Source organism: Rhinatrema bivittatum, chromosome 8 (assembly GCF_901001135.1).
Source record: "Rhinatrema bivittatum chromosome 8, aRhiBiv1.1, whole genome shotgun sequence".
In the NCBI taxonomy this organism is placed as follows: Eukaryota; Metazoa; Chordata; class Amphibia; order Gymnophiona; family Rhinatrematidae; genus Rhinatrema; species Rhinatrema bivittatum.
Genome location: NC_042622.1, coordinates 25,085,470 through 25,112,463, shown reverse-complemented (window position 1 = coordinate 25,112,463; position 26,994 = coordinate 25,085,470). Strand labels below are relative to the sequence as shown.

The following is a 26,994-nucleotide window of genomic DNA, read 5'->3' as shown; positions in this document are numbered from 1 at the left end:
GTAACATTTTGTACTCAGCTGCAGAACATAGCACATCTGTTAAACTTGTATTATTGCCCGCTAAACAATCCCCCCTTTCTCTTTGGCACGGCAAAACAGCTCTGGACTATGGCACATGGTCAGCATGAGCTGACCCCCTTTGGCTTCAATGTTTAATTCTATACATGCAAAGAAAGCCCCTGGGCCTTACATTGCCCCTTATTTTGATACAATCACTTCTGGTTAAAATACTAGCTCTGCCTTTTAAAACCTACCAAGCACGAGGAAGCAAACCACTAAGAGAGCTTTGTGAGAAGATATAGGGGCATAATCCCCATGCAGGGCTCCGCTGTTCAGGCTAGCACTAGGGTTAAGATGCCCCGTGCTATACTGGAGTGCAGACCTTATCACCGGAGGTATTTATGTGATACAGACTCTAGAAATAGAAATCATAGTGCAATTCATTAAAAAGAGCCGAGCCCGACGCTGATGCTATAAAGAGCCGGCCTCAATCAGAATGGTTAGCATTTGGTGGCCAAGTGGCTTTTGCCCCACTGATAAAACACAGATAGGAAGCCTTATGGAACGGCCCCAGAGTGAAAGTTTACTGATGCAGCCATCAAACTTAGAAAAATAAATATATTTTCCAGGTTGAGGGACTGCTTTAAAACAATGCAACCAAATCTCCCCTGGCCTTTCAGCAGCGGCAGGCATTAACCTATTGTAAACGAGCCTTAAACTGTTTTATTTATCAGTCACTTTATTTTTCTGAGACATTAGGATTATGGAAGAGAGGACAAGCTCAGCAGAATCAACTGTGCTATTTTAAAGAAACTTATCCCACAGCAAGACACAAGTAGTTAAATAATCAGCTTCCCTACGCTCTGCCCAGATTTTAACCATTTTCATGCCAAGCTTCTAATATTTAAACAATTTTTATTTCAAGAAACATTTGTCCCATCTTTGAGTGCCGTATTCCATTGGAAAGATGAAATTTTAAAAACATTTTTCAGTGGTATATGACATCGCGTTCTGGGATACATGTTCATAAAAATTGTCCCCTCTGCACCTCAAGGAGGGAATCTATATGATCTCAGAGTTCATATGCTATATCATTGCATTTTCCTTATGTGGGCTCAATAAAGGGGTATCACAACCTGCCAATAAGGCTGTTGGTTGTATGTAGCACGACTACTAGAACTCTGCACTTGTGACTACAAAGCACAGTAAATGAATACCCAGCCACCTTCTACTACACAGAGAGGCATAACATTGAAAATAAAAAACCCCTAGTCTTATAAACTACTACTTTATAAGCCTAGAGCACACACATGTGCTTACAGTATGGTGAGTACATTTTACTAGGGTCGTTCCAGGGCAGGATTCGGGTTGCTATTTATTTTGTAAGAGGTATACATGCATATATCAGGGAACTTGACCAAACATTTTGCTACCTTCCTCTGAATTTGTGCAGTTGAGATCAGACTTGCCTTTTGTCTACAATTTTTAAGTGGGAGGTCTGGGTGAACTGGGTGGTGGCATTGACAAACTGGTGCACAAGTGTTTTCAGAAGGGTATATATGCACATTTTATAAAATACCTGCCTCTGCATTTAAATCAGGGTTATTAGGCAGACCTGTTATATATTTTTACATGCCTATAATATGCACGCAAAGTTTATAAAATAGCTAAAGAAAGCAAGTGTTTTCTGGCATAGGAAGTATGCGCATTTACTCAAAATAAATATGTACCTTCGAGCAGAAATATGTGAGATTTTATAAACTGTGCAGCAGCCACCACACAGTTCAAAAATATTTGCATAAATCTTCATGCATCCAGCTACATGCACAAACTACGTACCGTGGACCTTTTTAAAAGTTGGACCCATAAAGAAGATCTATTTATTCTAGTGCTAAATCAGTGAAGTTTACGAAAAAGTGCTAAAAACAGCAGCCAGAAGATGATGAACTGGAAAGCTGGTACATTTCTAGTTGTGACCATTTCTAATAAGGAAAAGCTATGCATTGAAATCTCAGCTTATGCATTTGTTAGTAAAGGGCTTTTGGTTACTCAGACCGCTGGCTGCACCAGTACCTAATAGTGAAAATGTTAGTGAACCCTGTGTCAGCTCCTTCACAGGTTATTTGATATTGAATTAGGAGCATAACAATAACAAACCAGGCAGATGTCATTATTTTGCAAAATAAAAAACCTGAATTGGGAATCTAATAAACTAAGTTCAGTATTTTACCTCAGCAGTAAAACAATATTTGTGGGGCCAAAAAAGCTTTGTTAATGACATTTATCACAAAGCACTCTATAACCTCTTGAGAAGAAAAATTGCTGTATCTGTCCTGCACTACTTAAATTATTAATCGCATGTATTCTTGCATACGTGCATGCAAAATCCAAGTAATATGTCCATCTGTCCATAGAATTTGGTAGGATTCTTTATCATTAGATGTTTTACTTCTGGAATAATGTCACAAATATTCAACTGCCATAATACCTGCAATAAAATATCTAGAACTGAATCATATTATCATCTCAAGTTAAAAAAAATTATTTGATATCATCTGAAAGATACCTACCTTTACAGGGCTAAGACACATGTAAAGATCCAAACTTTTAGGTACACCCAGTCCCACCCTTGCCTCAGACACTCAGGATTTCTTAATGAGCCTTGTTAAGCCTAATTTGGTACTGAAATACCGTAATCACCTGGGCAAAACTGAAATCAATAAAAGATCATGGTACCAATATCTTCTTGCTTAGAGAGCTTTAAAACAACATTTTGGATTTACTCACCAAGGCAGCCCAAGGAAAGCTTGGTCTTGTTTACTAATCTGCAAAACAACTGCGTCCTACGAGCTTCTCCAGGCAGAAAACCAACTGAGGAACGAGCGAGTGCCCCTTGTCACCCTCAGAATGACATAGTGTGCACTGACTGCTTTGCAAAATATGACAAACAAAGCACTTTTGTGTTCTCAGTGGATGCCTCTAATATTTACTCAAACACAATTTGTAGATGAGACCTGAAGATTATTAAAATCATGCTTGGAGCTCAGCTCTTAGACGTCAGAGTAAAATTGACAGAATGCTGCCTATCAGTGGCATGCAAATTGTTTCCAGAAAGGTTTTAAATGAGCCCAATAAAAAGCATTTTGCTTCCAGTCTGTTTGCTGACTTGTTCAATCAGATGCTTGGAGGGGCAGAATTGATCATGGGACGCAATTGGATCTATTGGTTTTTAACAGAAAGCGTTCTTATATTTTCTTACTACGCCGCAGTTAAAGACAAGTGTGCTACCAAGGAAAAACATCTGGGAATCCACCCCAAGGAAGGATGGGCCAGAATTAAGTTTTGGGAAAAATTAGGGTAAAAAAGTACAGGTGAACATGGGGAGAAAAAAAAGGTTTAATTTTTCATTTATTTTGTTTTTTCTTTCAAAAAGTATACTTACGTTGGTGTTTTAGTGCAACGCACACCCATTTTGCAAGTTCAAGAACAATATTTTGTTAGCTTTTTGTGTCACTTTGGATTGGAAACAACCCAAAGTGATATGACAAATATTGCTGGTGTTTTAATGTCATTTTAAAACAGCAGCGTGTCGCTACCCAGAAGTGTAGAAAACCAGCATTGTTTGCCCAAGGATTTAGGGTAGATTTTCTAAAGGATCTCGCTGACTAACTTCAGGAGATAGCCAGCTAAACCCAACCCTTAGAAAGTTTACTCTTGTGTAACAGCTACAAAGTTGATATCACGCACGGACCTTTGCTGCATAAATAATAAGACGGTAACATCATAAACAGGCGTGCGGGCACACGTTTGTCCGCGTTTGCTGGCTCGCATTCATTTTATAACATTCATGTGTATATACACGCATGATATAAAATAGCCTGGATGCACGTACATGGGCGTACAGTTTTAAATGGATGTAGGGGTAAGTGGGGGAATTTTATAAGGGATGCGCGCCAATGCAATTCACCATTTTCCCAGTTCATTCCAAGTTCGCCCAGTTAAGGGGTGGAAGCCACCCTTCCCCCTCCCCGTTAGCCCCGATCCTTAAAACCCCACTGACTGGCCTAGATTTTGTTGTAATACTTACACGTCATAGCAGAAGTAAATTTATTGTTGCGCACCCCGTCCGCAACCGGCCCGTGCATGGGCCTGCTCAGCTTTCTGGTTCCACGGCGGGTCCCGGGTCGGCCTCCCTAGCGGCAGCTGAAAGCTCTTCCAGGCCTCGACGTCCCGCGGTGGCGGTCGCCGGGCCTTCAACTGCGCACCAGGCCTCACGTCGGAGTTTGGCGCCTTCCATGGCGTTGGCCACTCCCCTACGTGCGTGCGGACCACCCGGCCTCTTGTAGGGCCAGGGGCGGGTCTTAGCTCTGCGGCGGGCCCTGATTGATTGCCTGATATAAGGAAGTCCCTGCCTGCACTTCCTTACCTTGGCAATCGGGTTAGTATTGTGCTAGATTGTCGCTGCGTTCTGAGCTTTGTTCCAGTCTCGTTCCAGGATCCTTCTGTTCCAGCCTTGTTACAGCCTTGTTCCTGCATCCTTCCGTTTCAGTGTCCACCTGTTCCTGTGTTCGTCTGTTGTCTCCCCAGGTAGTACCTCCGGACTATTTTACTGGTACTGACCTCGGCTTGTTCCTTGACCCTCCTGCCTGCTGCCTGCCTTCTGACCCCAGCTTGCTCCTTGACTACTCTGCCTGCTGCCTGCCTTCTGACCTCAGCTTGCTCCTTGACTACTCTGCCTGCTACCTGCCTTCTGACCTCGGCCTGCCTGTGACTTTGTCTGCCCTCCGGAACCTGACCTCTGCTTTGTTGACCACTCCTCGGACTGACTCCCAGATTCTGACCACTGCCTGATTGACTACATCTCCTGATTCTGGCTCTGTCCCTAGCCTTGTCATCGCCTACGCTGTTCTGGTCCTCCTTGCTCCATCTGACCTCCAGTCTCTAACCTGATCGCGCTCCTCTCCTGACTGTGGGCACGCCTGACTATCATCCTCTCCAGGAGACCCTGCGAGGCCCACCTAAGTCCAAGCGGCCCGGGTCCCTACGGGCTCCACCCGGGGGGACTGCGGGCTTCCAGTGGTGAAGCTCATCCTAGCCTCTGTCTCCTCCAGTGCTCCGCCCCCTGGGGGCAGGTGCTTCCTGGTCCCTACCAGGGAGCCGTTCTCCACTGCTCCAGGACAAGGGTCCACCCCTGAGCGCAACAGGTTGCCAAGGCCGTGGACTCGGCGGAGTCTCCCGCTTCCAGGGTCCTACCGGGTTTGGCCGCCACAGTCAAACAACATCACCAAGCTTTGGAATCGCTGGCTTCTTTTGTGGAAGAGCTTCATTCCCACTTTCAAGATACAGCTTTGGTCAATCCTGTGGGCCTATCGGCCTCCATGCTTCCCAAAGCATCATTGGCACTTCCTGCACCTCCTCGATACAATGGGGATCCACGCTCCTGTCGTGGCTTCCTCAATCAGTGCTTCATGCAATTTGCACTGCAACCCTCATTGTTCCTGAAGGAAATCACCAAAGTGACCTTCATCCTATCTCGCCTGGAAGGGAAGGCTCTTGCATGGACCTCTCCCTTATGGGAACGCTCTGATCTCATACTTTCCAAGTTATCTGAATTTAACATTCTCTTCAAGCAGACCTTCGGAGACCCAGGCCACCAGGCTATAGCCAGCCATAACCTACTCCACCTTTGCCAAGGATCATGGACCCTCTCTGAGTATACGGTGGAGTTTAGGACTCTGGCCACTGAGCTTGGGTGGCAAGAAAATTGTCTGCAAGCCATCTTCCTAGATGGACTCTCCTGTGCTCTCAAAGATCAGCTCTCTATCTGTGAGACTCCCACGTCTCTAGAGGACCTGATTTTCCTTGCCGGGAAGATTGATCATCGCCTCCGGCAAAGACGCCTAGAAGTAAAGCCTCCCCGCTCTCCTACACTACGTCCCACGCGTTTTCCTAGTCATCCAGTTGAGACTCCAGCAGCACCACCCTCTTCCGTGGTGGAACCTATGGAGGTGAACCGTGGGCGATTGTCTCCGACAGAACATCTTCATCGGTGGAAGGAGGGTCTTTGCCTTTACTGTGGCACTTCTGGACATCGTCTGCAGTTCTGCCCGGTTCATCCAGGAAACTGCAATGCCTGAGCCCAGCGGGGGTCCCGAGCTTAGGCGTTACTGTTACTGGCCCTCAACTCTTGCTTCCCGTTTCTCTGGGCATCAAGGGCCACACCTTCGCCACCACTGCTCTTGTCGATACTGGAGCAAGTGGCAGCTTCATTATGGATGACATTGTCAAGCTTTTGAACATCCTTCTTCAGCCATTAGAGGTGAGCCTCTGCATCGCCTCCATCCAAGGAGAACACCTTCCAGGGCTCATAACCCACCAGACAGTGGATGTTCGTCTTACCGTGGGCACTCTCCACAAAGAGGAGATGTCCTATGTATTAACATGATCGACACATCCAGTTATCCTGGGGCTGCCCTGGCTCCAGGCCCACGAACCCCAGTTCGATTGGCATTCCCTGCAGTTGGTGCAGTGGGGCTCTAAATGCCAGAAGACCTGTTTACGTTCTGTTATCTCCAGTAGTTCCTGTTCTGAAGTCTGTTTCTTTACCTGGTTTGCCTCCGCAGTACTCTGACTTCAAAGATGTCTTCTCAAAGCAGAAAACGGATACCTTGCCTCCATTACGCAAGTTCAATTGCCCTATAGAACTTCTGCCAGGCACAACACCTCCCAAAGGCAGAACTTATCCACTGACTCAACCTGAGACCCAAGCTATGTCTGAGTATATTAAAGATAACCTAGAAAAAGGGTTTATTCGTCCTTCTGATTCCCCTGCTGGAGCGGGGTTCTTCTTCGTTAAAAAAAAGGACGGTGGTCTACGCCCTTGCATTGACTATAGAGGGACAACGCCATTACCTGCAAAGACCGATATCCCCTGTCCCTTATCAGTGAGCTGTTTGATCGCCTTGAAGGGGCACGGATCTTCACCAAGTTGGATCTGAGAGTTGCGTACAATCTGGTATGCATCCAACCCGAAGATATCTAGAAAACCACATTCAACATGAGGGATGGTCACTACAAATATACAGTGATGCCCTTTGGGCTATGCAATGCCCCAGTGGTCTTTCAACGCCTTATCAATGAAATTCTCTGAGACCTCCTGTACTCCTTCATAGTCGTATATCTTGACGACATCCTAATCTTTTTCCAAAGACCTTGAATCTCATCGAGAGCATGTTTGGATCGTCCTTCAACATCTGAGATAGAACCATCTGTATGTCAAGTTGGAAAAATGCCTTTTTGAGTGTAATCTCTTACCCTTCTTAGGGTATATCATATTTGATCGAGGCTTCTCCATGGATCCATAGAAAGTCCAAGGGATCCGCGACTGGCCCCAGCAGGTAGGCCTACTGGCCCTATAATGTTTCCTTGGCTTTACCAATTATTACCGGAGCTTCATTGCCAGTTATTCTACCTTAGTTGCCCCGCTTACTGCCATGACCAGGAAAGGGGCTAACACTTGGGTATGGACTCCTAAAGCACAAGCTGCCTTTCAGACGATTAAGGAGGCTTTCTGTTCTGGCCCTTGCCTTCAACATCCGGATCCTAGACCAACGGCACCAACGGCTTCAATAGGGACACATGAAACGTGTTATGGATACCCATGGCACGAGGTAGCTGGAGTTGATACAACACAGCTCCTACTATTCAGATTACAGGAAATGGACCAATGTATTTAGGAGCCAAGCGGTGAGAGGGAAGTCTCAGTCGTATGTGTTGAGCGATTAGCCACACCTTCTGGCCAGGGCAGAAGAGTGGAGCAGGACGTCTATGGGCATCCGAAATACGCTTGGAGCGTTCAGCAGCCTGAGAAAGGCACTCTTTTACTTGGTTCCACACTTGACGAATGGTGTGGGCCATGGATTGTGCCACTGGAGATGGAACAATCAGAGGAACTGGAAGAGGCAGCCGAGGCTGTCGTCTGAATACCTCAGAGAATGGAGATACATCGGTAGCGCAGCAACATGGGTATTGTGCGACAGCTCAGCCCAGGGAAGAAGATCAGACCAGTTATCCTGTTGATCATTTACATAGGAGCAGAGGAATGTCTTCAAGGTCCAAGTGATACTTTCAGCTTGACCATTGGCCTGTCGATGATAGGCCGATGTGAAACTCAGGGCAATATTAAACTTCTTACATAGGGAACGCCAATACTTGGTGGCAAACTGTGGTCCCCGGTTGGATATAATCTCCTTGGGGAGTCCATGGAAACGAAAAATATGTTTCAAAAACAACTTGGCTAATTCTGGGGCTGACGGAAGGCCCGGCAAGGGAATAAAGTGACCCATCTTCGAAACACAGTCGATGATGACCCAAATTACAGTATTGTTCTGGGATGGAGGCAGGTCTGTAATAAAGACTGTTGAGATGCTGGACCATGCCTCGGTAGGTGCTAGAAGTGATTGGAGTAAGCCCCAAGGCTTCCTGGTAGGTGGTTTCTGTTGGGCGCAGATGAGTCACGAGTCCACATAGTTTTGGGAGTCTTGCACCATGTTGGGCCACCAATAGTGTCTTCGTAACATCTCTAGGGTCTTGGCACGACCCGGGTGTCCTGTCAACTTGGAATCATGAGCCCATTTCAGAACTCATTCACATAATCTACGTGGAACAACAGTTTTCCCAGTAGGAACTGTAGTGGTCACAGCAAGGGATATGCAGGCAGGATCTATGATGTAACTAGGGATTTCAAGAACATCTTCAGGTTCAAATGACCTTGACAGTGCGTCAGCACGGAGGTTCTTGGAACCTGGGCGGAAACATAAAACGAAGTTGAACCGTTCAAAGAAGAGCACCCATTGGGCTTGTCGGGGATTCAGGAGTTGAGCTTCCTTAAGGTTCTTATGATCAGTGAAGATGGTAAACTTGTGTTGCACTCCTTCCAACCAGGAACTTGATTGCGAGGAGTTCTCGGTCACCAATGGTATAACGTTGTTCCGTAGGAGAGAACTTATGTGAGTAGAATGAACAAGGTATCAATTTACCCTTGGGAGAAAACTGGCTCAAGACGGCTCATGTGCCAATTGCAGAGGCGTCAACTTCAACGACAAATGACCTCTCCTCGGACTGACTCCCGGATTCTGACCTCTGTCTGATTGACTACATCTCCTAATTCTGGCTCTGTCCCTAGCCTTGTCATCGTCTACACTGTTCTGGTTCTCCTTCTCCATCTGACCTCCAGTCTCAAACCTGATCGCGCTCCTCTTCTGTCTGTGGGCACACCTGTCTATCATCTCTCCAGTAGACCATGCAAGGCCCACCTAAGTCCAAGCAGCCTGGGTCCCTACGGGCTCCACCCGGGGGGGATCGTGGGCGTCCAGTGGTGAAGCTCATCCTAGCCTCTGTCTCCTCCAGTGCTCCGCACCCTGGGGGCAGGTGCTTCCTGGTCCCTACCCGGGAGCCGTTCTCCACTGCTCCAGGACAAGGGTCCACCCCCGAGCACAACATTTATCTGGCAGGGGACCCCAGCATGCTAGAATGAGTTAGCATTTATGTGCATATTTCTTGGCCAGGCTCTGACATGTCCATGCTCACGTTTTGAATCTTTTCACTTGTGCGTGAGATATGCGTGTCCATGGGTGGCTTATAAAATCCGTTTGGCGCATGCCGGCCTAACTTGTGCGTGGATCTCCTGATTTTGGCACATGTGGGGCTTTTAAAATTTGCTTTTTAGCTATCCTGGGGGACATGTTTAGGTCGGGAATAAAAAAACATGTAAGTACATTTGATTGTGTAATATACGCAGGTAGATTTTTCTGTATTGCTCGCTGTGCAGAAATAGCTGGTATATAGATACACTGATGTGTGCTCTACCCACAAAACTTTAGGTGGAATTTTCAGATACAAAACTAGATCCTGTCTGTTTGAAAATCCCATCGAACGTTCTGTGGATACAAAGTACCCAAGGCATGCCTACTCAGAATTCTCCCCATTAATTTCCTGTCGCATTCAGAAAGGAAAAAAAAATGTCCACAGGAAAAAAATCATATAATCAAACAACTTGGGCAAATACAGTGCTTTCTTTGTCTAGGAAAACCGTGCTGGTACTTGGATTAGATAAAGGCTGGCAGGGGGAATACCTTTTAAAGGTTTTGCAAGATGGAAAAATGTTTTAAAAATACAGCAAGCCAGGAGAGTAAGAGGGAGGTCTACTTCTCAGGTAACTTCGGGTGCTGACCGCAAGCCAGGAGAGTAAGAGCTCCACGTCTCCGATAACTGCCGCAGCCCTTCGTCTCGCCCCTTCCCTCCAGCGCCTCCGCCCGTGCCAATCGCATGGGCCCATTGCCAACTTCATCCTCTTCAGCCGGCCCGGCTGCTGCTGATGCCGAGGCTCGACGCCGTCCGCCTCCGAACACTGCCGCCCATTCTTACACTGTCACCCATGGCCAACTTCTAACTACTGCTGTGATGGGAGAAAAGGCGCCGACCCAAAGTGCCATCGGAAAAAAAAACGCCCCGGGCAAAAGGGATGCGCAGTCATTTTTACCCAAATGAGTAAAACGTAACGAATGATTTCATTTTCTGTTCATTTTGAAATGTAATGAACGAAAAATGGACTCAATCCAACAAATCTGAACACTGGGATTTGTTTTTGGTTTGGTAACTGGTGCATGTTAGCAAATGGCACACACTATTTACTGCGACATCCGACCCCCCCCCCCCTTGTGGCCTTCCCACAGGCCCCTCCCCCAGCTCCTACTTACCCCATCGGGGCTTTCCAAGATAGGAAGGGGCAGGAGCAAGCACCTGTCATTCCTTCCCCATTGGTTCAGATTTTAAACTGGTGACGTTTTCGGGGCCAGCCAGTGCCAAGCTGTTTTACAGCCATGAAGCAATGCAGTTGTAAAACAAGTGTTACAGACATATTGCTTCACCAGCCGGCCCTGAGACTGACACCGTTTTAAAGTCAGAAACAGTGGGCAGGACGATTAAGGCTCACTCTTGCCACTTTCTATCTTGGCCTCTGATGGGGTAAAGAGGAGCCAGGGGAAGCTGTGAGATGGAAGGATATTTTATTTTAGTTTGTTTTTATTTAATGTTTATTTTGGTTTGGCAAATGAACTGAGCCAAAATAAACCTGTATTTATTTATTTATTTATTTAAAATATTAATATTCCGCCTATAATAAACAAGTCATGCTAGGCGGATTACAACCAAAACATAAAACAAGATAAAATGAACAAGTTACAAAACTTCACATACAAACTCATTCGATGAAACAAATCCTGAAAACAAATCTGAAATTTAAAAAAAAGTGAACCAAAACAAAACAATTCCCCCCCCCCTCCCCCACACATTCCTAGTTTATATCCATGCCTTAAATTTAACACTGGAAAAAAAATCCCTCCATGCTTTTTGCTGAAAAGTTTACTGTCACAATATTTTCTGTGATTTTTTTTTCCTTCCAAAACCTGCAGGCAATGAAAACCTTGGACAGAAGACAGGCTGTTTCAAAACTGCACAAAGCACCACACTCTTGGACATACCATCTCATAAGTCCATTAAATTTGCTATGTCCCAAAATAGAAAGCTTTCTGTTGCAGCCCCTAGTCTGTAGAATAATTTGCCTGACGAGATTAGGTTACAGTCAGACTTTGTTTTAGGAAATTGCTGAAAACACACTTGTTCTGTATGGCATACACTAGATAGCATCTCCTGCTTGTTGTGAACTCTCTGTTGGTTTTTTGGAGCTAATGTTGTGCTTGTATGAATTTTTCTCTTGTTTTCATTTTATAGTGCTAATATTGTTTGCTTGGTCGTGTTTTGACTGTGTATGTGCTACTGTAATCTGCTGAGAATTGTAGATCAGCGGAATATAAATCTATCAAATAAATAACATTACTATGTTACTTTTTTAAATTTAATTCACTTTCCCTATCATTCATCAAAAAGTGTTAGTAATGAAAAGGGGGGAGAGAGAGCGCCTCACTGTGTGTATCTATTTTTATCTCTATAGGAGGTCTCCCTAATAGATCGAGGTGAAGTGTTGGTGGTGGTTTAGGGTTTAGTGGCCAGTTTTGCATGTAGAGTGAGACGTCCGAACAGCACCGTACATCTTGGTGAAGATTTCACGTCATTTGGAGTGAGGAACATCTCAAAAAGATGAAATTTCTACTATGTTTTCTCACCCTAGCTTGATGGACTCTATAACAGGGTGCCATCAAGCTAGGGTGAGATAACATAGTACAAAATTTCATCTTTGTGAGATTTTCCTCACTCCAAATGACATCAAATCTTCACCAAGATGTACTATGCTGTTCGAACAGCTCAGTGTAATGCAAAACTGGCCCTTAAACCCTAAACCACCACCAACACTTCACCTCGATCTATTAGGTGGCCCTCCTATAGAGATATAAATACTTAACAATTGGAGGACCTTATAGGTAGTCTCTCTCTCTCTCTTACTCCTTAAAATTAGGCTAATACACAGTGCAATATTGCCGCAAATTTAATTAAATCCCACCCAAACTCCTTCTCTGATCTCACCCCCCTCAAAAATTTGCATTCGCACCATGCACTACTATACTTTTCGCAAACGTTAACACAATAACACATTTTGATGAATGATGCGGTTTGATAGCTAGGGATTTGCATTCATTTTTAAACAAAAAGAAAAACCCGATAAACAATCTACATTTTTTTTTCATTTAAAAATGAAACAACCCCCTCCAGCCAAATTCATTTTTTTTTTATTGATCTTGTTTTAAAAATTCAACAACAAAAAAATGACAGGTGCCAAAACAGTAAAATGAAGCCCCCCAGTGGAAGTTCTCAATGAGTCCCTCACCCACCCCAGAGGTATCTCATCCCTTCCTTGGGTCTGTACAAACTAACTTGTCAAGTAGAAAGGAGTGATCCCCAATAGCTCCTGCCCTGCCGTTTTCCAATTCCAAAATGGTGGCGGTCATCCCTGAGACAAGTGTCATTTTGTTGTGTGGCAAACAAACATATGGCCATTCAACAGAATGGAGCCAGCCTCAGTGCCCACCAGTGCAATTTTAGAACCAGGATCGGGTGGGGCAGGAGTGATTGAAGATTACTTCGGTCCATTTCTAACCTTCTACTTGGCAAGTTCATGTGGACCCCAAGAAGGGGTAAGATACCTCAGGGAAGGGGGGGGGGGGGTCATGGGAAGGTCTGGAGTAATTCATTTTAATGTTTGGCACTGGGGTGAGAAGGGTGGGCAGTTTCTTTTTTTAAACATATATATATATATATATATATATATAATGTTTATTTTGCTTCGGTAAACAAAATAAACATTAAAACAAAGGGAAATATGTAGAAAACACACCTGAAATGAAAAAATTTACTGAAATGAAAAACTTTCCCTGCACACTCCTCTCGATAGCCAGAGAAACTTACATGGGGAGAGGATATGGGAAATGATACTATTTTTATCTCCTTTTTTCTCCCACCCTTAAATCAAGTACTCAATGTTAATTCACCATTGAACCCCTTGCTTACTCACACTAACCAACCAAAAGAGAATGCCTAATTTTCACAGTGAAAACATGTGCAGCTCCTGTTCTCTCTCTGTGTGGAGTCATAGGACATTGTTTACAAGCTACACTCATAATACTACATTCTTTGGCATGTGATAGGCATGCCGATCTTCTAAATCCAATCAGGCGATCTAAGGTGTTTGCTTTTTTAGGTCATTTCTGAAGGGAGGAAGGCTTATAAGATCCCTAAGTCTGTGTGTATCCTTGCATCACACTCCCACCCCCACAATAACCTTTTTGTTTAGTGTCCTATCCATACGTCGGGGACGTCCAAGGGGGCTCATGAGAGCGGTCACATCTGCAAGCGGCTCGGACTGTGGGCTTCATTGGTTCTCCATGGAAATTCTTGCTGGCTCAGACCAAGGGTCCATCAAGCCCAACCTCGTGTCTCCAACCGTGGCCAACCAGCATCTCTAGGAATTACCTGGCAGATCCCAAAGAGTAGATCCATTTCTTGTTGCCCACTCCCAGGGATGAGCGGTAACTTTCCACCAAGTCTATCTGGCTAATGATTCTTTATGGACTTTTTTCTTTTTTTTTCCTAAGGAATTTCACCAAAACCTTTTTAAACTCAGCTATGCTAGACGAAAGTGTCTTCTGGCAGCAAATACCATAGCTTACCTGGGGGGTCGAGTGAAAAAACCACTTTCTCCACTTTATTTTCTATCTGCTTGCCAGTAGTTTCATGGCATGTCCCCAGTCCTTGTACCATCTAAAAGAGTAAATAACTATTCCCTATTTATCAGTTCCACTCCACTCCCCTCTCAGTCGTCTCTTTGCTGAGCTGAATAGCCCTAACCTCTTTAGCCTTTTTTTACAAGGAGGCCGTTCCATCCCCTTTATCATTTTTATTGCCCTTTTCTGTATCTTTTCCAGTTCCAGTGCATCTTTTTTTGAGATGGCGGGTGACCAGAACTGAATGCAGTACTCAAGGAGCATGCATACCACATATCTATATAGAGATATTACGTAACCGATTTCTATAATGACAGATCAATGGTGTTTAGGCAACTAATACAGACCAAGGTGAAGGCTTATAAACGTGCCAAATACTCGGATAGAGAATCTTTATTAACATATAAACCTCACAAAGAACAGCCAGGTTTAATATGTGTTTTAAAGCATACTACAGCTACACAAGCCATTTCACAGGCAATACGCAAACACTGGCACTTGGTACAATTGCATGAAATTTTTCAACATCCACCATTAATTGTGACCTCTAGAGGGAGCAATTTACGAGACAAATTGGTACATGCTCACTCTAACATCAAGGAGTCTACAAATGTGGCCAGTGCACCCATTGCAATAACACTATAGAGGGACAAGATTGGGTACAACCAACTACTCAATATAAAGTGTATAGAAGATGGCTAACCAGTTGTGAATCGTCCCATGTTGTATATGCCATTATCTGCCCGTGTTCCCTGGTATATATAGGTAGAACAACCAGATGCATACGACTCAGTTTAAACGAACATAAGTCCTGAATAAAAACTGAAAATGTTAAAGCTCCAATAGTGACTCATTGTCTGCAGTTACACCATATGTTTAAAGATCTTCAATGGACTATAATCGATCAAGTCCAAGAGTCACCCAGAGGGGGTGATCGAGTCTCAATGTTGAATCGCCGAGAAGCATTTTGGATATTCACTTTAAAGACACAATCTCCACAGGGACTCAACGAAGAACTGGATTGGAGCACTTTGATCTGAACGTAAGCACATTACAGCGTCATCTTACGTCTCAATATTCATTGGTTAGTTAGAGGAATAGAGGGTGGATCTGAAGCCCTTTAAAAATCCTTGGCTACACAGAGCGTTACCGAGAGCGAAACACAGCGTTTCATACGGAAGAACAGCGAAGCGATTATCGGCTCGCGAAGAATTAGATGAATCACTAAACGTGTGGAGATTAGAGTTGCATCTCGCTGGTGTCCGTCTAAAGCTCTTAGACCTAAGAGCTCATCAGCCCATATAATATCTGAAATGATGTTGATTCGCGGAAGTTACTTCACGGATAACGAAGGAGCAGTTTAACCACCAGCGAGAGTCTTCAGTAATCCGTCTTCAGATAAGTAATTCCGACTATTTGTTAAGTCCATTAACATCCCCTGAAGAAAGACCGGGACACGGTCAGAAACAAGGCCTTGTCGGGTGGACTTTTGGGTGTACTTTTAGAAATGGTTTTTCACACAAGTCGGTATTATCACTTTGATTTAGACATGCAACCATAGTAATCAATCTCCTAGAGATTTTCACAGCGCACTTTATAAATTCACCAAAAAAACTAAAAAAGGTTGGAGGTGGAAAGTTTATGATTAAACCAGCTTAAAGGCATTACAATCCAGTAATGCCTGAAAAATTTATGAAACATTCCACTTCTCCCTTTAAACATTGTCGCTGATAAACTTTGTCATTATAAGTCGCATATAGTATTATAGGAGAGTTGTTTTCCCTAAGTATTGAATATATTATTGAGTAAAAAAACACACGGACACTTTATATTTGAGTTTGGAACATTTTATAACAGGGACATAATGACGATGGCAGTACAACAACATGATAGAGACGTGAATCGGAACCGGAATCAGTTCGTTTCCGGTTCCGATACAAATCGTGCATTTTTTTTCGTCCGGCCCGATCGTTTGTTTTTTTTTATCAGCTACGCCCGATCCGATAAACAAAAAACCCACCCCAACCCTTTAAAACCACTCCCTTAGCCCCCACCACCTTCCCGACCCCCCCAAAATTGTTTTAAAATTACCTGGTGGTCCAGAAGGGGTCCCGGGAGCGATCTCCCATTCTCGGGCCGTCGGCTGCCACTAATAAAACTGGCACCGATGGCCCTTTGCCCTTACCATGTGACAGGGTAACCGTGGACGGCCGGCGCCATCTTTAAAAATGGCACCGGCCATCCAGTGCTCCTACCATGTGACAGGGGCCGGCTAATGGCACGGTTATCCTGTCACATGGTAAGGGCAAAGGGCCATTGGTGCCATTTTTATTAGTGGCAGCCGATGGCCTGAGAGCGGGAGATCACTCCCAGGGCCCACTGGACCACCAGGTAATTTTAAAACGTTTTTTTTTTTGGGGGGGGGGTCGGGGTGGAGGCTAAGGGAGCGGTTTTAAAGGGTCGGGGTGGGTTTTTTGTTTATTGGCCGACAGCCCGAGCGTGAGACAATGCTCCCGGGACCCCCGCTGGACCACCAGGTAATTTTAAAACGTTTTTGGGGGGGTCGGGAGGGTGGTGGAGGCTAAGGGAGCGGTTTTAAAGGGTCGGGGTGGGTTTTTAGGTTGTGTCCTAACTCCCGTTAGTGTGCACTAACCCAATTAACAATTTTTAAACGATAAATCGGTGGAATTTCTATTGTATTGCACTTTTTAATGACGATTTAAAAAATATCGGATGATATTTTAAATAGTCAAAAAACGATTCACATCCCTACAACATGATGCTGGCCTCAGGGCATTTTGAAAATGGGAGCCACCAGGGTAGGAGTGACTGGGGGATCACTTCTACCCCATGTTGAGTTTGGAGATCCCACAGAAGAGGCAATAGGTGGCTGGAGAATATGGGAGGATAAGATGAGGCCTAGGGGAGTCAATTTTTAAGTTTCAGTGGTGCTGATGGGTGACGGTAGAGTGGAGGTCCTGCCCTTATCTTTTGTTTTTTTCTCTCAGTTTTATTTTTGCTATCTGTTCGCACTTTCCTTGTGCTGATCAGTGATGCTGTCTCGGATTCACATGTTCCAGCCACAGGTGTGCCTCAGGGATCTTCCCTGTCTGTTTTGTGTGTTCAAAATATCTCTCTCACCTCAGTGCGATGCACGTAGGCGGCTTGAAGGGTCATTCAGCATGAATGCTGTTGACATACAGCTTTTTCTCCCCATAACATCTACACCTGGCGATGCCTTGGCCAAGTTATCGAATTGCATCACCAGGATGAAGAACTGGCTCTCTGTGAACAGCATGTTCTTGAATGTTAATAAATCAGAGATCATCCTAATGGCTAGGACTGAAATAGTGACTTTACCTCATCTTTCAGTTTTGACGGTCAGACCATCCCTATTTCCACTCATGCTCGGAACTTAGGAATAATTGTTGATTCCACTCTCACGTTCCACCAGTATATTAACTCTTTAATCAAATCCTCCTACTTAATAATGTGAATGCTTCTGTTGTGAAGCCATTCTTTTCTCCTGTTGATTTTCGGACTGTTGTTCAAGCTTTAATTCTGTCGTCATTAGATTACTGTAATTCTCTGCTACTAGGTTTACCCTCATTCTCACTCAAATCTTTGCAATTAGTGCAAACCTCAGTAGCCCGCCTTATGACTGACATCTCGGTGCATGCCCATCTCTCTCCTGTATTAGCTAAATTACATTGATTTCCTGTTGCGAGTCGTGTTCAGTTTAAGGGTCTGTGCTTGGTCTTCAAAGCTCTCCATAACCAGATGCCACATTGATATTTCTGAACAGAAGAGACTAAACAATCTGCTTGTTCAAAGGTAGATTTAAAAAAATACGCATGTGCAGTTCCTGGCGCGCACACATGGACTTGGCTATTTTATAACATGCGCACGTTGGTGCGTGCATGCTATAAAATACTGGTCCTGCACGCACATGTGCGCCGGACGTCTGCACGCGCATGTGTGGGCTGGTGGGCTACTCTGTGCACGGGGGGGGGGGGAGATTTTAGAAATATACACACAGTGACACAATTGGACCTGGATCTTTCCTATCCCTAACCCTACCCTTCCTCCCCCTCTCCTCTCCGACCCCTAAAACTACCCTAACTAACCTATTTTGTTTTATTTTTTAACTTACCCGCTCCTTTGAGCAGTAGTAAGTTTCGCGTGCTGGCAGCTAGCCGGAGCGCACTTCCTCGGGACAGCGACTAATGGCACTGTCCCAACCTGCCCCTCCCTGCCCAGACCATGCCCCCGACTCACCCCTTTTGCAGGGCCTGGCACTTCTGCGCATAACAGGGGTTACACGCGTGACTGGACCTATTCTAAAAAGCGCGTAGCGTACGCAAGGTCCAGCCACGCACATAACCCCCCGTTTTGACGCAAGTGGCCCTTTCAAAATTGGGTTGTCATTGCACACCGTGTCACATAATTTCCCTGAGGTTCCTTCTTCCAAGTTACTATGGCTTTCCTTATCACGCGACAGAATGTTTACTGTAGCTGCCCTCTCCCTAAGGAACAAACTACCTGATGAAATCAGGTTGGAGAATGAACTACTACGATTTAGAAAACCGCTAAACACACATCTGTTCTCCCTTGCTTATAACATACAGTCAGTTAGCAATAGGGATGTGAATTGTTTTTTAACGATTTAAATTATCATCCGATATTTTTAATATCGTCATTAATCGTTAAAGAGTGCGAAACAAGAGAAATTCCCCCGATTTATCGTAAAAAAATTGTTAATCGAGTTAGTGCACACTAACAGGAAGTTAGTGTGCACAACCCATTGTTAGTGCGCACTAACGGAAAATGATACAATTTGACACTTTTCAGGTCAGTTAAGGTCAGTTAGGCATGAATATGTATTCCTATTGGCTGCCCTCTTATTTATTGAATTTACCAAGGTTCCCACTGAGGTGATGGTTTAATATTTGGGGGATGGGAAATGGAAATGGTTGGTAGCTTGACAAAGGGAAGGGAAAGGAGGAGGTGAAGGGCCAAGCAGTCCCACTCCCTGGTCTCTGAAGGACAGTTCTCTTCAGAAAATCAGAGCTGCTGAATGCAGGGGCTGTCTCCCCCTTCACATCCCTCCCCCCCCCCATTCACTGTGCTCAAGTTTGCAGTTCCTGTGTTAAACTAAACTTTTTTTTCAATAGAGTAGAATAAAATAAAATGAAGTACTTTGTTTATTAAACTAAAGAAACTTTACATAAAATGAAATTAAGTACTTCTCTATATGCTACTTTAGTGAAACAAAACATTTAATAAAGAAACTTGCAACCTGAGCTTCAAAACATTAACATACTATAGAAAAACTAAACAAAAAACTTTATTATTAATTTATTATATTTACAGTGGTTAAATTTAAAGAGCAGGCTGAGGCTAGACTGGCTACTGGCTAATGGCTACTGCTGCAGCCTGCTGGCACTTTTTTTCTCTTTCTGGCTAGTGCGTGCTATATCTGGTAGCAAAATGGCCACGGGGGACAGCACCAAGCATGCGCGGCTTAGTGCATACCTCTAGCTAATGAACATTTCTTCAAATGTTACTTTTAAACCATTACGTAACAATTTTTGATAGTGCGCACTAACTCGCGTTAGTGCGCACTATTCAGAAAAACGATTTTTTTAACCAAAAAAATCATGCCGATCAGATTTTTTTCTCCCCCCAGCTGAACCTGATCGTTAAAACGATCGGGCACACGATTCACATCCCTAGTTAGCAAACTCAATGTCATATGATTTTGCTAACTCTAGTTGTTGACTGCCTTGCGTTATTGTCATGTCTGTTTGCACTTTGTATTTTGCTCATTGATGTTTTGTATTGACTGTTTTTTTATTGTATGTGTATTGATTTAATCTGCTGAGGCTTGTAGATCAGCAGAATAAACATTTATTAAATAAATGTTTATTTCATTTCTAATAAATGAAACATCAAACAAAATGAAAAATGAATACAAAAATAAAAATAAAGGAATGAAATGAAAGGAATCTTTTTCACGTGCACACCCCTATTCTCTACCTGACTTCTTTAATAATCACAGTGTTGTGCCTGTCGGTCGCAGATGGCTGCAACCTCTCATGCTCACCTCTTTTCTTGCTACTTCGTCAATTCTCGGAAGAGTGGCGGCTTCCGCCAGCAAACACTGACCTCCCTGGCGTCCCCGGGTCGGCATGGGCAATGCCGACCGCCATCTTCTTCCTGGAGTCACCTAGCGCATGTGCGCGCATGGGCCATCTTTAATACACGTCATAACGGGAACCTTGGGGGCATCCCCTCCATATGATGTCACATCCTCACTGTATTTAAGCTGTCTGGCCCTACACTCAGACGAGTTAGCAAAGAGTTCTCCTTGTTGCTGAATCTGCTTCTCCTTGGACTTCCTGTTCCTATGTCGGTGGGGAACGCTCTGAGTACCCACTCCTTGGGGGCTCTTCCGCTTCCTAGGCTATCTGCTCCTCGGAGGGCCTTCCTGCCTTGTCCTTCTGGAACCAAGCCTTGTGAGTTCTTCTTGCTTCATCTCTGCCAAGCCTTGCTGGAATTCTCGCTGCGGTGTACCCCAAGCCTTGGGCCACTACCACATTCTCAACAGCAGGATTCGCTACATCTACTCTGCGCTGCAGGAAGATTACTTTTCTTCTTCAAGTACTTCTGGGCTCCAGGACCTCAGAGCTCCTCTACACCATCTGCCTCGTACAGTCATCCTCAGCATACCCCTCGCTGTGGGCCACTACCAGATCCGTACATCAGAGGTAATCACTATTCTATTGGGAAGACTGTGGCGTATCCCGTGCTGCGGACCACTACCGGATTGTCTCTTCTGAGGTACCTTCCTGGGTTGCCCCTCAGCTAAGAACTGTACTTTGATTGCAGTACCCGCTCCACGGGTTCTGCTCCAGAACTGCACTTTTATCGCATTCCCCGCTCCACAGGTTATGCTCTCTCTTTCTCCCATAATAAAGTCTATACTACAGCTGTGTCCTAGCTACTGAGACCACGCCTACTGGCAGTGAGGCCCACAGGGCTCCTCCCTGTGGGTGGTGACACCTCTCACTCCGGCCCAGGGTTCCCATCCATACCAAAACATAACACACAGTAGAGAGAATCCATTCCTAACTCTGTCACTTAAGAGTAGATTTTCAAGATCACAGGCTGTGTCTGAAAGTTCACCGAATCCAGCTAGACTTGCTATTTGTTTAGCTGGGGTTGGCTGCCTAACCTTAGTCAGTGCGCCCAGAAAACCATTTTTTTTGACAGACTAAAATTTATCCCCCTTATGACTTTCAGCAGCTAAATTTAGCTGCTCAATTGGGGGGAGGGAACTTGGGGGAATTGTCAAAAGAAGGAGGTCAAACCAGCTAGCGGCCAACATTAGCGGGTGGCTCCCTTTGAAAATTCCCCCCCATAGTTACTATCAGGAGAGGTCATTTTCAAAGGAATTGCACTCAGAAATGTAATGTACTATCATAGCAATTTTCAAAAGCCCATTTACGCGTTTAAAATGACTTTTGTGGATAAAACCCATTGACAATTCAAATGGCATGTATTGTAGCATGAAGGGTCTATCAGAAGCGCTTCTCATGACTGATAGAAGACTCCTAGGAAAAGTTGTTTACCCCCTGACCTAGGGCTCACCAAAACATCAGCTGATGTTGGGGCTTATTCTGTTTGAAACATTGTTGTGCACCAGTTTGGTTACATAACGGGAGACAGATATGTGAAAACTACAACTTTGTTTTCGCCTCTGAACAGAGCATTTTAATTTCAAGAAAAAACACCTAAAAAATATCTTCCTCTATTCTTTCTTCACTGTTTTTCCTGGGTGGATGATTGAGTAGACTGGGCAACCAACTGAAAGGTGGTCTTACACTGGCTTCCCGGCTTGCTGACATCTTTATAGAAGAGATATTCATTCAATTTATTATAAGTTTGCACTTTCTCATTATTGTTGTCTCTTATCCTGTTGTTGTTTGGTTATTGGTTTGAGCACAGGATCGTTGGGATTGTTGTTTCAATATCTGATGCACATTTTGCAAACCCAAAGATTTTAATTTTGGCGGAGTCTCTTTTATCATTGGACGAGGTACACTAAAACGTTTTGAGTTAAACATTAGGGAGGGTCATTTGCATAGGGCGAAAGTTTGTGAGCACTGTTTACCTGCAGACTTCAAAAGCTCAGATTGTTAACGTAGGCTTCTGTGCCATGCGCAAGCCAGGTTTGAAGACGTGAGGGTTGCTGCGCCGACTGTACGCTCAGAAAATTCCTTCCCTTCTCTAAGCAGGCGCAACTTTCTGCATTTCCATTTATGATCTTGCTTGCCCCTCTCCAACTCTGTCCCCCTTTCTCCTGGAACACCTACCACGAGTGCGGGTAAAAGGACCCCTTGGAATCATGTTTCGTGCGCACTTTTATACCCACACAATCCCCCCCCCCCCCATTTGATTCTCAAAGCATCGCTTGCAGGGTTTTATGCAAGTATGTCGCTTCCTGAATCAGCCCCTAAAGATGCAATGAACTGGGAATGAACCTAAGGTGGAGCACTGCACCTTGAACCGAGGACGATCGCTTTATGAATGCGCACCCAAGAGCGGCCTTAAGATGGGTTTCAGACGGTGAATGAAAGAGGGCCCTGACTGGGGACGAGGCCACAAGCTAAGCGCATTTTTCAGCTGTTACTTTCTCTGAATGCCTGAGCGAGGAAGGCCTGGCTTTCTCGGGGAAATATTTTAAGCACTCTTTGCAAAATGCTTATCCTTCATGGTGGGTCAAGTCATTAGAGAAGCAGGGGGCAGGAATGCCTTGCAGTCGTGCCAAAGGGTTTAATAGGAATCATTCTTCAGTGAAACGTTTCAGGCCTATCATTTATCTTTTCCTCGGCTTCAATAGTAAATGCTTTATTAATTCAAGAATTCCTTCTTTGTGAGAGGAGACGCGAGGGTTACGACACAGTTTCATAGTGAAGAATTAGACAGCCATCAACTGCACACTGAAGGTTTGTGCTGGTCCATGTGAAATTGGGCGTGGGGTTTTTTTTCTTTTTTTTAAATGGCTTTCAGAATCAATGTTTGTCTTTCAGTTATGGAGACCTGGGAACATAATGGTAACAGAGCTCTGGTATTGGATTTATAAGAAATCTGTGAATGAAAAGAACCTGAGGAGAGCATCTGGTCCATTCCCTGCCTCCAGGTGGGGACTGCTGTACCTGGATCAGCCCAGAGAGAAGGGTATCAAACTTGCTTTTTAAAACCTTTAATGATGGAGTTTCTACTGTCTACCAGGATAACTTGTTCCTGTGCCTGACTGCCCTTACATTTGGGACACAGCGTCATTTCTAGCAGGGGATTCAGCCTCAGTCCACTCTCCAATCCCATCCCATTGCTGTCCCCTCCACCCCAAGTCATCAGCAGTCTTGCTCGCTCAATTCCCTCTCGCCTCCCACACCCCCCTTCTCCAGATCTCCTGCAGTCACACACCCTCCCCTCAAGACACAGAAGAATTTGGAACCCATATGGCATTAGGCCTATTTTTACATGTATTGGGTATGGGCTTGGCCCTCAGAAAGCCATGAATAAATAATTATAATACAACAAACATCCCATACCAAAACAGCACTAACTGCCAGCAATTAAAAACAGTAACAACCCTATCTATGAAAAGGCAATACTACAAAGAGTACACCAGGCCCTAAACAGCAAAACACCTCCTATTTGGAAAGCAGAACATGCCAGGCTGCTAAAAAAAAAAAAAAAACAACCTGTAAAATAAAAATGCATATATCTAAAAATATTGTGCAAAAACTTTAAAAACTACATATGTCCCTTCTTCAAATGTCAGATCAGAGACTTTCACATCTAAAGATGGGTCCTACATTGTCTCAATAGCTCTCAGAATATTTTAGGGTAATACTTACACAGTCCAATAAAAGCTAAAATAGCCTGCCAAGAATACAATTTAACCCAAGAAACAAATCTGCTATATCAAAACAACACTAACTCCCAGGACTGAAACAGTATCAACCCTACCCAGAAACAGCTGCACTGCAAATATTACAACAAGCCTTAGAAAACCAACCCACCTCCTACTGACAACACAGCAAGCTAGACTGCTGTAGACCCCTACTCAGAAACTACACACTAGCAGAATCCCTCCCCCCCCGGTCACAAATATAGAACATAGAATGACCAACAATAAAGTCAAGAAAAGTAAAACATCATAATAGTAAAACAAACTAATAAATAGAATATATATATCAAATAGCAGAAGAATGGAACATCCAACAAACCTCATAAAAATGTTTATACATTTTCCAAAAACACCAATATAATATTTCATAACAGTAAATGCATCAAAGAGCATCCAAAAATGGCACTAATTAGGATTTAAAAATCTCCTGCTTTCCATACCTGGGAATGTTTGATTCTGAGTCACCCTGAGATTGTCATGGATTGGGGGAAGGGGACCACACAAACTTTATCCTCTCTCACACACAGGCTCTCTCTCACAAACATACTCACACACACACACTGACTCTTGTACACATGCTTCCCAGCTCCCTCTCCCCAATCAGCCCTCACAGTCCCTAGCAGTCATATTTCCCAACCCCTTCTTCCTACCCAGACCCCCCAGTCTCTAGTCCCCTCTCCCCTCCCATTCTCTGTCACTGTCACTGAACGTTTACTCAGCTCAACTCAAACACTGGCATCGAGTTCCTAATCAAAATAGTCGCCTAGCACACTTAGGGGCAGATTTTAAAAACATACGCGTGCGCGTACTTTTGTTCGCACAACCGGGGCAAACAAAAGTACGCTGGATTTTAAAAGATACGTGCGTAGCTGCGCTCATCTTTTAAAATCCGGGGTCGGTGTGCACAAGGCTGCGCAAAAATCGGCAGCCTGCACGTGCCGAGCCGCACATCCTGCCTCCATTCCCTCCAAGGCCGCTCCGAAATTGGAGCGGCCTTGGAGGGAACTTTCCCCCCCCCCCACCTTTCCCTCCCTTCCCCTATCTAACCCACCCTCCAGCCCTAACTTGCGGGCGTCGCACTCGGCCCCGCCCCCATACCACTGTCACACCTCTGGCCCCGCCCCGGCTCGCCACCACGCCCCCGGACATGCCCCGAACGCCACGCCACCCCCAACACGCCCCCCCCCCCAAGCAAAGCCCTGGGACTTACGCGCGTCCCGGGGCTTTGCTCGCGCCGGCGGCTTTTAAAATCTACCCCTTAGTTAATCTCCTTCCTACAGAAGCTAGCTTTGAGTCTGCAGAGGTCCCATCCTGGTCCCACACTCCCTGGCTGGCCTGCCTTTCACACGGGGTAGAAATCAGGACCTTGCTTCCAGCCGAATATTTAAAAAAAAAAGTTTTTTAAGAACATAAGAACATAAGAAATTGCCATACTGGGTCAGACCAAGGGTCCATCAAGCCCAGCATCCTGTTTCCAACAGAGGCCAAACCAGGCCACAAGAACCTGGCAATTACCCAAACACTAAGAAGATCCCATGCTACTGATGCAATTAATAGCAGTGGCTATTCCCTAACTAAACTTGATTAATAGCAGGGATTGGACTTCTCCTCCAAGAACTTATCCAAACCTTTTTTGAACCCAGCTACACTAACTGCACTAACCACATCCTCTGGCAACAAATTCCAGAGCTTTATTGTGCGTTGAGTGAAAAAGAATTTTCTCCGATTAGTCTTAAATGTGCTACTTGCTAACTTCATGGAATGCCCCCTAGTCCTTCTATTATTCGAAAGTGTAAATAACAGAGTCACATCTTCTTGTTCAAAACTTCTCATGATCTTAAAGACCTCTATCATATCCCCCCTCAGCCATCTCTTCTCCAAGCTGAACAGCCCTAACCTCTTCAGCCTTTCCTCATAGGGGAGCTTTTCCATCCTGTTTATCATTTTGGTTGCCCTTCTCTGTACCTTCTCCATCGCAACTATATCTTTTTTGAGATGCAGCGACCAGAATTAACGCCTGCCCTTGGGCAGGCATTAATTTCTGAGCGTAAAAAGTGCAGATTGGCCGCACATTTTACTTTTGGTATCCCGAGTGACTATCCAATAGGCTCATCGACATGCATTTGCATGTGATGAGTGCTATTAGTTTCCAGGGGGTTTGGTCGTGTGTTTTCGACGTACTAAACTCCTTACAGTATAAGAGGTAATAGATGTGCGTCGAAAACACGTGGCCGTTCACTCTTTACAGAATTGGCCTGTTTGTGTCTATGGGGGGAAAAATGGGAGTACATCAGCCCCATAGCTCCCTAAATCTAGGCAAATGAGTAGCAGTCATAAATTTATGCCCTTAGTTTCAGTAATCTCCTAAATTTAGGATCCCAAAAAGTGGACGGCTACAAGGGCAGAGTTAAGGTGGGCAAACAAGGTTAGGTGCTTGGCACTGATTTTCACAATTAGGCTCTGACATTGGAGCCTACATCTAGGCAAATGAATAGCAGACCTGAATCTGGGTACGTGAACCAAAGGTTATTTTGCTCTGCCTCTGAATCGTTCTAGTTGTCTTTTGGTTGTAAGTGAGTTTGTTTTCTTTTTTTTTTTTTTTTTTTTTATTAAACTTTTCAAAATTTGAAGAAGATATTACACAGTTTGTATCCATGATATAATCAAAGAAAACATATGATATTATTATTATTATTATTATTATTATTATTAATAAAGGCTTTTATATACCGACTTTCTTGATACAAATCAAATCAACTCGGTTTACATCGAACTAAG

General features: G+C 44.5%; 1 protein-coding gene across 4 annotated transcripts in view; it reads right to left on the bottom strand.

Moving 5' to 3' along the window:
• The window catches only part of BCAS1 (breast carcinoma amplified sequence 1), a 93,649-nt gene that overhangs the window by 34,664 nt on the left and 31,991 nt on the right, over positions 1-26,994 (bottom strand). The window lies entirely within an intron of this gene.